The 9446-nt window shown below is 46.9% G+C and overlaps 1 long non-coding RNA gene across 2 annotated transcripts; it reads left to right on the forward strand.

The window, feature by feature from the left end:
- Window positions 1-4498: 4498 nt before the first annotated feature.
- LOC135372232 (uncharacterized) lies at window positions 4499-8667 on the forward strand. 2 transcript variants are annotated; one of them, XR_010415901.1, is made up of 4 exons: window positions 4499-4547; window positions 6881-6938; window positions 7992-8048; window positions 8476-8667. It is a non-coding gene; the product is annotated as an uncharacterized LOC135372232 (long non-coding RNA). The 2 variants fall into 2 exon arrangements; XR_010415896.1 differs by lacking the exon at window positions 4499-4547 and adding an exon at window positions 4554-4687.
- The last annotated feature ends 779 nt before the right edge of the window (window positions 8668-9446 follow it).

The following is a 9446-nucleotide window of genomic DNA, read 5'->3' on the forward strand; positions in this document are numbered from 1 at the left end:
TGATCAGTATACGACATGTTCGTCAGTCATCTGCCACACATTGCGTTAGACGGACAAACTGGCAACACTATCAAGACGCCATCAAGATTGCTTCTTCAAGTGGTGGGCTCCGAAATCAGGACTTCCGTCGCGCAGTGGCTAATGCGACGCAGGAGGACATTCCGACTTCCTTTTCACTTCTCTGCAGTGGACGCCGAATACGAGTGGCTCCGGGACTTTCTACTCCTGTGATTCAACGGCACCCGTTCCGCTCCCTGTCCTTGGCTACCTCGGTTCTGAACTGTGCATTTCGGAGGACTATTGCGTGCGCCTCACAGCGCAGCCTCCAGTCGTGCTCTCATCAGCTCAAGGTCTTCACCCGGTATGCAGTCTTCATAAGACCCGGCTCTGGACCTGCCCCTTACTCTTCTCGAGCGCGACTCTGCACTACGGGACTCTCCTCTGCATACCTCCCCTAGAGCAGACCAGATCACGTATAAGGCCCTTCGGCATCTTCCCCTGTCAGGGCGAGCATCCCTCCTACGGATCTTCAATGAGAGCTGGAGCCAAGGGGAAGTCCCTAACGAGTGGAAGACCACGATGGTGGTCCCTTTACTCAAACGAGGTCGATCACCGCATCACATCGCTTCTTTCCGCCCGATAGCTCTTACAAGCTGTGTTGTGAAGACCTTGGAACGTATAATATTCAATAGCCTGACCTGGTACCTTGAGAGCACGGTTTTTTTTCCCGGGGAGATGGCGGGTGTTCGCCCAGGCCGGTCAGCAATGGACAGCGTCCTAACTCTAACCAGTAGGACACAACAGGCAAGGGCCGAAGGTTTATTGACAGCCGCTGTCTTCCTCGACGTCAAGAAAGCGTGCGACAGTGTCCTCCATAGCGCAATCATGGCGACGCTTCCAGAAGCTGAAGTCGGGGGCTGCCCCTGGTCATGGATTAAAGACTTCTTGGCTGACCGCTCCCTGGTTGTGCGCACCCTTGACGGGGACACTGCGACGTTCCGCGTGCACCGTGGTGTCCCACAAGGGAGAGTCCTCAGTCCCCTCTTATTCAATATCATTATGGCTTCTCTTCCTGCGCAGCTTCATAATCACATTCACATTACAATATATGCTGACGACAAATATTTATCTGGACTTCCACCGTTCGGCGTGACACGATAAAACGCCGACTACAAGGTTCATTAAACATCATGTCAAGATACCTCTTGCACCGCGGCTTGGTTGTCTCGCCTAACAAGACGGTAGCCATGGCATTCTCACGAAGACCAATCCATAAGTACCCGCTTTTCATTGATGGCTCACCCCGACCTTTGTCACGACCTGCCGATACCTGGGGATTACAATTGACCGTGGCCTGACGTGGTCCCAGCATGTGAAGCTGCTTGCTACCAAGGCAAACTGTTTGGTAAATGTACTCAGGCGTATTGCTGGTGCAACCTGGGGCCTGTCATGCTCTGACCTCTATCGTGTCCATCAGGCCCTGGTGTTGGGGACATTGCGGTACAGCTTACCCATTCTGCATGGTCTCAGTCGAACCCAAGAATAGGAACTGCTCAACATCCAGGCCCGTAGTCTCCGTGTCTGTTTGGGAGTCCCCACGACAACGGAGACGTATTCTGCCTTGGCAGAGGCGCGAGAGCAGCCGGTTCACATACTGCGGGATGGTGATACCCTTCGCGCTTATACACGCTACAATACACGGCACCCGCTCCACTCTCTTTGTCGCATTGATGAGGGCTGCCCGGCGTCTGCTTTCGGCGGTGCCATTGTCCGCCTGAAAGGGAGCATTCCATCTCCCGCGTCTACACCATCCTATGCACCGGCAAGGGGGCTCTCGAAAGACCCTGCATTCACTTTAACATCCCTGGCCTCCAACACAAGAAAGACGTCCCCACAGTCGTGGCCCAGCAGCTCACACTGGAGCACCTCACCTCAACACACCGACGAAGTCGCCATATATACACCTATGGCTCAGTAAGCCAAGGTAGTTCGAGCGCTGCTTTCTACGTTCCGGATGAAGACCTGGGGCATGGTTTCAAACTCCCCTATACAGTGTCCTCGACAGAAGCCGAGCTTTTGGTATCCTGGCAGCACCGGAGCATATTACCGAATCCGGGCACGGAACGTGGGTCATTCTTACCGACAGCAAGGCATCACTAGATATGTTGTCGTCACCTCGCCCCAGCATAATAAGCGATTTGCATACCATGACGCTTCAAAAATTCAATGAACTCTTCGCCACTGGTTACAACATCACGTTTCAATGGGTCCCTGGCCACGTAGGCGTGTATGGAACTACCCGAGCAGACGCAGTAGCGAGACGCGCTGGGTCTGGGTCACACTTCGGCCCTGGCACCTGCGTCGCTTACAGCCTCCGCATGCCGTCTATACATGCGCCGTCGGTGTGCCACATGTGCTCAGCAGTTCCGTGCCAAAACTACGACTTACAACTCATTCCTACGGTCTATCGACCCATTGATGGAGTTCGTGATCACTTGCCACCGTAGCCGTAGAGAAGAAACCCTTCTCCACCGCCTACGACTCAACGTTGCCCGTACACCCTCACTTCTCATCAAGATGGGTCGGCTAAATTCACCAAACTGTAATGTCTGTTGAGTGGAAGCTGACATCCCACACCAACTCCTGTATTGCCAGCAGCGCTTTCAACATAGGGACACCCTCCGCTGCCGTCTGCTCCAGATTGGCTGTAACGACTTTTCGGTGGCCGCTCTTCTTGGCCCCGTCTTAATGGCCCCAACCAGTGGGCTGTCACTGCCGCTCTCCTCAGTTTTCTCCGAGTCTCAGGACTCGTGAACTGCATGTAACGTTTTGCTAGTGTTTATTCTCTTCTTTCTTTCTTTCCTTTTCCTTTCCTTTTGTTTCTTTTTGTTTCTCTTTCCTTTTCCTTTTTTTTGTTGCTTGTTGTTTTTCTTTCCTTCCTTTTTCTTTTGATTCCCCCGTTTTTCTTTTTTCTTCCATTCCTTTTCTTTTTCGTTTTCCCCTTCCCCCTTTCTCTTTTTTTGAGAATAGCAAGCCCGCTCTTTGCCTGGCTAACCTTTCCTTTCTTTTTTTCTTAATAAACATACCCCCCCCCCCTATTTATACATTGAACTCTTTCGAATTTCCGCTAATTTTAGGTAGTTCGCGTTACACCAGTAATACACGTTGGCGAGCAAAGTTAAGCTAACACTGATACTAAATAGAAGTATCTTGAAAGAGAATATATGCAGATTTTAGCAAAAATCTTCCTGGAAACAGCACCGCGAGCGATGCTGCCCCGACGACACGGCCCACTCGGGGGCGGACCCCGTTATCAAGGGGCCCCTCTCCAGTATATGCGGGACCGGCTCCCATTTGTCTCTCTCCTAGATTCAGACAATAAAATTTGCGTTTGCTAAGCGCCACAGACAAACCGACAACAGCATGTGATGCTACTGAGAAAACGAGGAGAGCTCTCTCGACAGACAGCATCAGCATATATGTGTAGCGTCCCAATTTCGCAGGAATAAATAAATCAAAAATAGACATCCTAAAGGTGCACACACAGACTTCAAGTACCCCGTGCAGCTGTCGAAACACATGACCGACAACGCAGGCCAGGAAAGCGGGAGAGAAAAATTATTCACTAGATTTGATGATATGAACCATGGACTGCGTTCTCCACGCTAGTTCGTTATACGTTGACTGTTGCGGCTCTCACATGAAACCGGTGGTGTCGGTGTGAGCTGGGGTGGAGCCACATGCAGGGTCTGCGAGAGGGCGCAGCAGGGGATAGAGCCCCGGAGCCCGGGCCCCTTCAGGGGCACGACGTTTACTAGCACCAGGAGACGTCAGGAGAGGGCCCCGGCAGGACACATCCGGAGACATCCCGGGGGTGCGCAATTTCTCTCTCCGGCCCTGGCCATAGTGCGCGGGGGCTCCATGTGTGGACTCCACCACGATAGCATTTACTGGCCCCTTGTGTTTCATATAAAATAACCACTGTTATGCCGTGCCTGATCAACGCGGTCTTACGTGGAAAGCAAAAATAAGCTGATATTTGAGAATATTTCAAAAGCACATATTATTCGAAAAGTCTGTCTGCTTTCTTCTTCTTTTTTTTCACTCATCCATTTCTAAACCCAAAATAGTCTGTGTTTAGCATATGTACTTTGGAGGAGCCTCGTAAATTTTTCTCTGATGCGGATTCGCATTGACTATTCCGGTGTCTCAACTTTGCCTGCATCAGGTTTAGTGGTTTGTGAATCTACCTTTCGGGGCAAATGAAATTGTCCATGCCACATTGATTCCCATTTTGCAGCCCCTGCTTTTGTGAAACTGATGCCAATAAGATCTATGCAAGTTTACAATAATGGGGGTGAGTCACATCAAGTGTTGTGCGAATTCGGCTGCTATCGCGTGCGGGTTTTTTCTGGAACGAAATACATCACGGTCCAGCTCTTATCATCGGAAGCAGGCTTTTCCATGAATATCCCTGATCGAGCGTATCACAAAAAGGATCTCCGAACAGTTGAGCTTCTATCACTTCCTCTGCACACAACTCATTGGTGAGTACATCTTTCTGTCCTGTTTCGTGCATTCCATACTCGTGCACGTTGCCGCCTGTGAGGTGTTGCCTGTGTAGAAGACGGAAATGTTCACTGGCCGTTATAAATGCTGTTATTCTGGAAATTACTAACAAAAAAACGTTTAGTAGTAAAATGATCATTTTAGGCTATTTTAGCTTCCCAGTCGGACGCCTTCTCTCGCGCGTTAACAAAACAAACCCCATCAAAAAATAAGTCACAGACTAAAATTCCTTCCGATGCAGATGCTCCTAACCTAACTTTTGGAATTACCTTCCTGTACTTGACATTGTTTTACAATCTGTTCCCTGTACACATTCAACGAATGTTTGAAGATGTGCCATAGTCAGCGACCTAAACAGCAGTAAAAGACAGAATTGTTCACCGGCCGACATAAATGTTGTTATTCTGGAAGTTAGTAACAAAATCATATTAAATGTTAAAATGATCGTTTTAGGCTATCTTGGCTTCCCAGTCGGACGTCTTTTCTCGCACGGTAACAGAACGAACGCTTCAAAATATAAGTCACAGAGAAAGAGATTGCTCGGATGCAGATGCTCCTAACCTAACTTTTGGAGCTTCGTGTACATGATATTGCTTTAAAATTAGTTTCAGCAAGTTTATTTTAGTCAACAAATAGCTGAAGATGGGCTATAGTCTGCGACCTAAAGGCACACATTTCTCACCAACGCATCCATCGTCCATTATTAAGTTGATTTACAGATGATATTGCCAACGAGTTTTGCTAGTTTGAAGCTGACTAGATTGCTTTATAACTCCTTTGATTGGGTACACAGACATTTTCCCATTTGTGCATCGTTACATGTGAAGAACCCGGCTCGCACAGCCAGACAAGGGCAACGCAACGAACTTTTTTGATGAGCTATTCAAAGTCATCCAAGGAATGCAAGATTTTGACGAACGCTGGATTGTTTAAATTTTCCATTTGCTCATGGTCTCTTCTTGAATGCGTACCACGTCGCTGAACACACAATATTTCTACTCATTGCTATTAGATTCTTTATTGAAGTATTTATTATGATAGGGATAGAATACATGTTATGTGTGTCTAAACCCGATCTAAACCCGATCGTGTGTCTAAACCCGATCCTAAACCGAAAGTAGCGTTCGGTGCTTTTTTTCTGTCTATTTTTTTTTTATCTGGCGCTCTCGAAATGGCACGCGGCGCTACGGGAAAAACGTTTTGATAGGCTGCGGTTCCAAATAAATCCCGCCATTGGATGTCGCAATGGAGCTCGCGACGAATCACTGGAACGTGATGCATTCAGTGCGCGTTACGGTTGCGCAAAGGTTGCGCATCATGACCCTGGCCATTATATCACGAGGATGTCGTTGAAAATGATCGATAAGTGTGCTTCCTACACGAGAGTAATACTCTGAGTTATCTCATTCGTTAAGCAGAGATCTACATAAAGTGGCAAATTTTCCTGCAACAGATGCACCCAATAGAAGTTGCAGTTTTTACAGTTGAGTTGGCTTGCTCCAATATCTTCTCACATAGCGAGCGAAGTGAACTTTCCCTGATGAAACAAGACTGAGCATGGGCTACACAAATTAGACGAAAATGCACAACGAATCTGCAACCCGAAATTTTATCGGAAGTGAACTTTTGTTCCAGGGTTTCACGGGATTCTTTACATAGAATCCTAATTCAAGTTCAGACATTTGAAGGGATGTAAACCGAAATGAAGTTCTCGATGTCGTTGTTGTTGAAGGAACGTGAGAAAGATTGATAATTCACACGACATTATAGTCAGTGTTCCCTATAGCCTATGCAAATGGATCTAGCGCAAAATGCGCGTTAAAATGACATGTAGGATTTACCGCACTATCCATTCGAAAGATATATTATGATAATATCGCAACAAAATCATATAATATATGTAAGAGGGACTCTCACCTGGCTCGTGAGGTCAAATTAGAGGCTGATGAAAACGAAGCCAGCGCGCTATACGGTGTCTGCCTAACTTGTGTTGTACATATCGATTTCACTGTTGGGTACTGTACTGAGCTCTCTTCTCTGAACCCTTGCTCGACTCTGAAAGGAACACCGCAGAATAATATTACTCTGCGGTGTCTCTCCGCTGGGTTAAGACCTACGGAGTTACGTGCAATGCAATACCAGTGCGTGATACAAATTGCCTGCCCCTGTCGTCGTCCTTCAGCTACGGTTATACTAAGCGTCCGTTATTGAGATGCTTTTCTGATTGTTGATAATTTATTTCTACCCACTACACATGTATTTGAATCACAGAAAAAGGATCGGTGTAACATTGATAACCCTTCACTTCTAGCCACCGATCAAGATGCAGAAGGCCGTCGTTATCATCCTTGTGCTGGCCTTTGCCACCGGTAAGACTTATATCTGTAAGACTTAATACGCGCGCAATAGGTTCTACTTCTATGTTTCAAATATATGCTGCCTCAACTGTAAGTGTCATACAATTCGTTCTTTGGTTCGAGCAAGCTCACATGCAGGGTCACATTTTTGGGGGTTTCCTGCATATCCGCATTTGCAGAAATAAAGGGGAGATGTGAAGTGGTAGTCGAAATTTACCGTTTACCTAACAGATGAAAAGACGTGTTTACGATATCCCTCACAGTCGCTTCGTTCTTTGTCTCTTTCTCATTAGGCCACTAAAGGGGCATTCGACCAAGATGTTGTGCTACTTGGGCAATTTGTTTAGCGCATCATGGCCATAGTTGCTTATGCGCCATTAAACACCAACCCATCATCATCATCTGTGGACCAACGTTCGGTCGCGCATCACTTAACCCTTATGAAAATTAATTTGGCCAGTCTATTGACTTTATTTGGACATCCTTTAGCCCTTTTGGCCTTTCTTTTAACTTTGACTTTCTATAGACTATAGTCCAAACAGTGGCAATAGACTTCGTTTAGCCCTCATTTGTCCTGGATGTCCAAACAGGCTATCCAAAGCAAGTCTATTGACTTTATTTGGACCTAATTTCTTTAGCTCTAATTTGGACCTAATTAGCTCTTCGCGGATATTGGATGACAATTCCGGATAGGTAGTAGGGGTCTTAGCCTGTCATACCAAGCGTATGCATCAACACAGCCAATGAAGTTGAAACATCGCTTGAGTTTACCAGAAAGTGCTCAAAGCCTCTTGTCGAAAATGGAGAGGGGAGTGGATGCCGTTAAGCGCACGGGAAGGGAACGGGCCAAAGCGAGTTCGAACCACATTCAGCTCAGTAATTCAGGGTAAACAGTTAAGGAGTTGGCAATAGCTCTCAGAGCATGCCTTCATTACATGACACCTCTTACATACAGCTGTAATTAGCTTTCTAATCTACAGAGATAAAAACAGACATGTGGCACTTAGAGTAAGAATTATGTGGCCTTCAGCACACAGTCTCTGTAATTCACGTGCCTCCCCGCAGTTACATTGGCCCAGTCCCACGAAGAAGCTGAAGAGGCTTCACACTTGAGACTTCGTCGTAAGTACAGTATCATGAATATCTGTCAACGTTTCACAACGCATAAACGTGCTTCCTACTTCCAAACGAGATGAGAGGTCCAAGAAAACAGACATGTTGATTGAAATATCAGGGAACAGCGATCATCATACTGTTATTACTACTTCAATTATTTATTTAGCTCTTTATTGAGTTGTTTTTAAGCCGCTTGATATAAATCACAATCAGACCGAATTTGAGGTCTTGTTAACCTTCAAGCTCTAAAGGACAAGTCGGTTTCGCATGTTCGTAAACTTCTCCACAAAAACGCGTGCCATTGTTCGTGTGAGAGGTTAGGCCTACTTTATATCCGCACTTACACGATGCATCGAGAAGAGTGTCCTATCGTCCTAGCAAACAATCCGTTGTTTGGTCGCCATTTGATTACATATTCCTTGTACCCTTATAGGTGCCTTTCGCTGTCCAGTCAACCACTATGAGTGTCACAAGCACTGCACGTCCATTCAAGGATACAGGGGCGCATACTGCGGAAAATACATGAAAATGAGATGCAAGTGTTACTGAAATATGTACGCCCTATAATATGTATAACATCTATTTAAGGGACATGGTGGGACTAAATAAAGGACGTTATAGTGGCTTCCTTGTTTTGAATTGCATGTACACCCGAGTAATGGTATCATTACATCACTCTCGCATAATACGCAATCAAGCTTGTGGAAGCCACTCTCTTGTAATGGTGATGGTGGGAGGCGAAGGAGCTCGCCGTTGTCGGCCTTACAGAGGTGAGCAATGTCACAACAGACACCCTGGGGAAATGTGCGTCCTGGGCCGACTTCTTGTAGTGCGCCAAGGAAGAAGAGGGGACAGCCAATTACCTGCCCCGTAATTTATTACTGCACGCATCCTTACTGCCAACAGCTGCTTAAAGGAAGTGACAATTAACATAACTCAAACTCCTGCTTCATTTGTGCAGCTGTCCACGAAGAGTCACCGTGCAAAATATTTCCGATGTGCGGCGTATTGTCACTGCGCAATAAAATTTACAACAGACAGTCTGAGAACGGCAGTTGCGGGCGAGGGCCGCAAGCCACGCGTGACGTAGAAGCTGCTCGGTGCCTTTTTTCTTTTTCTTTCGCCTCCGTCTTTCGTCTTCTTTCTTTTTCTTTTCATTCATCTCAGCTCACACGCCGTTTATACATGTTTCAGCTGTGCCGTTGTACGTCACTGGTCACGTGCAATAGCCCGTGATACGTCACGCCGTCTTCGGCTTCGCTTCGGCGCTCTTCGAATGTGGAGAGGGTTCTTTAAAGGTGTGTGGAACAGAGCCTTGCGCGTGCTGTCTGGGTTATCTGCGCTCATCGTTCTTTCGCAGCAGCTCATTTTATTTGTTGAAGAAGACTTTGCAGCGAAAAACTG

Source organism: Ornithodoros turicata, chromosome 1, assembly GCF_037126465.1.
Source record: "Ornithodoros turicata isolate Travis chromosome 1, ASM3712646v1, whole genome shotgun sequence".
In the NCBI taxonomy this organism is placed as follows: Eukaryota; Metazoa; Arthropoda; class Arachnida; order Ixodida; family Argasidae; genus Ornithodoros; species Ornithodoros turicata.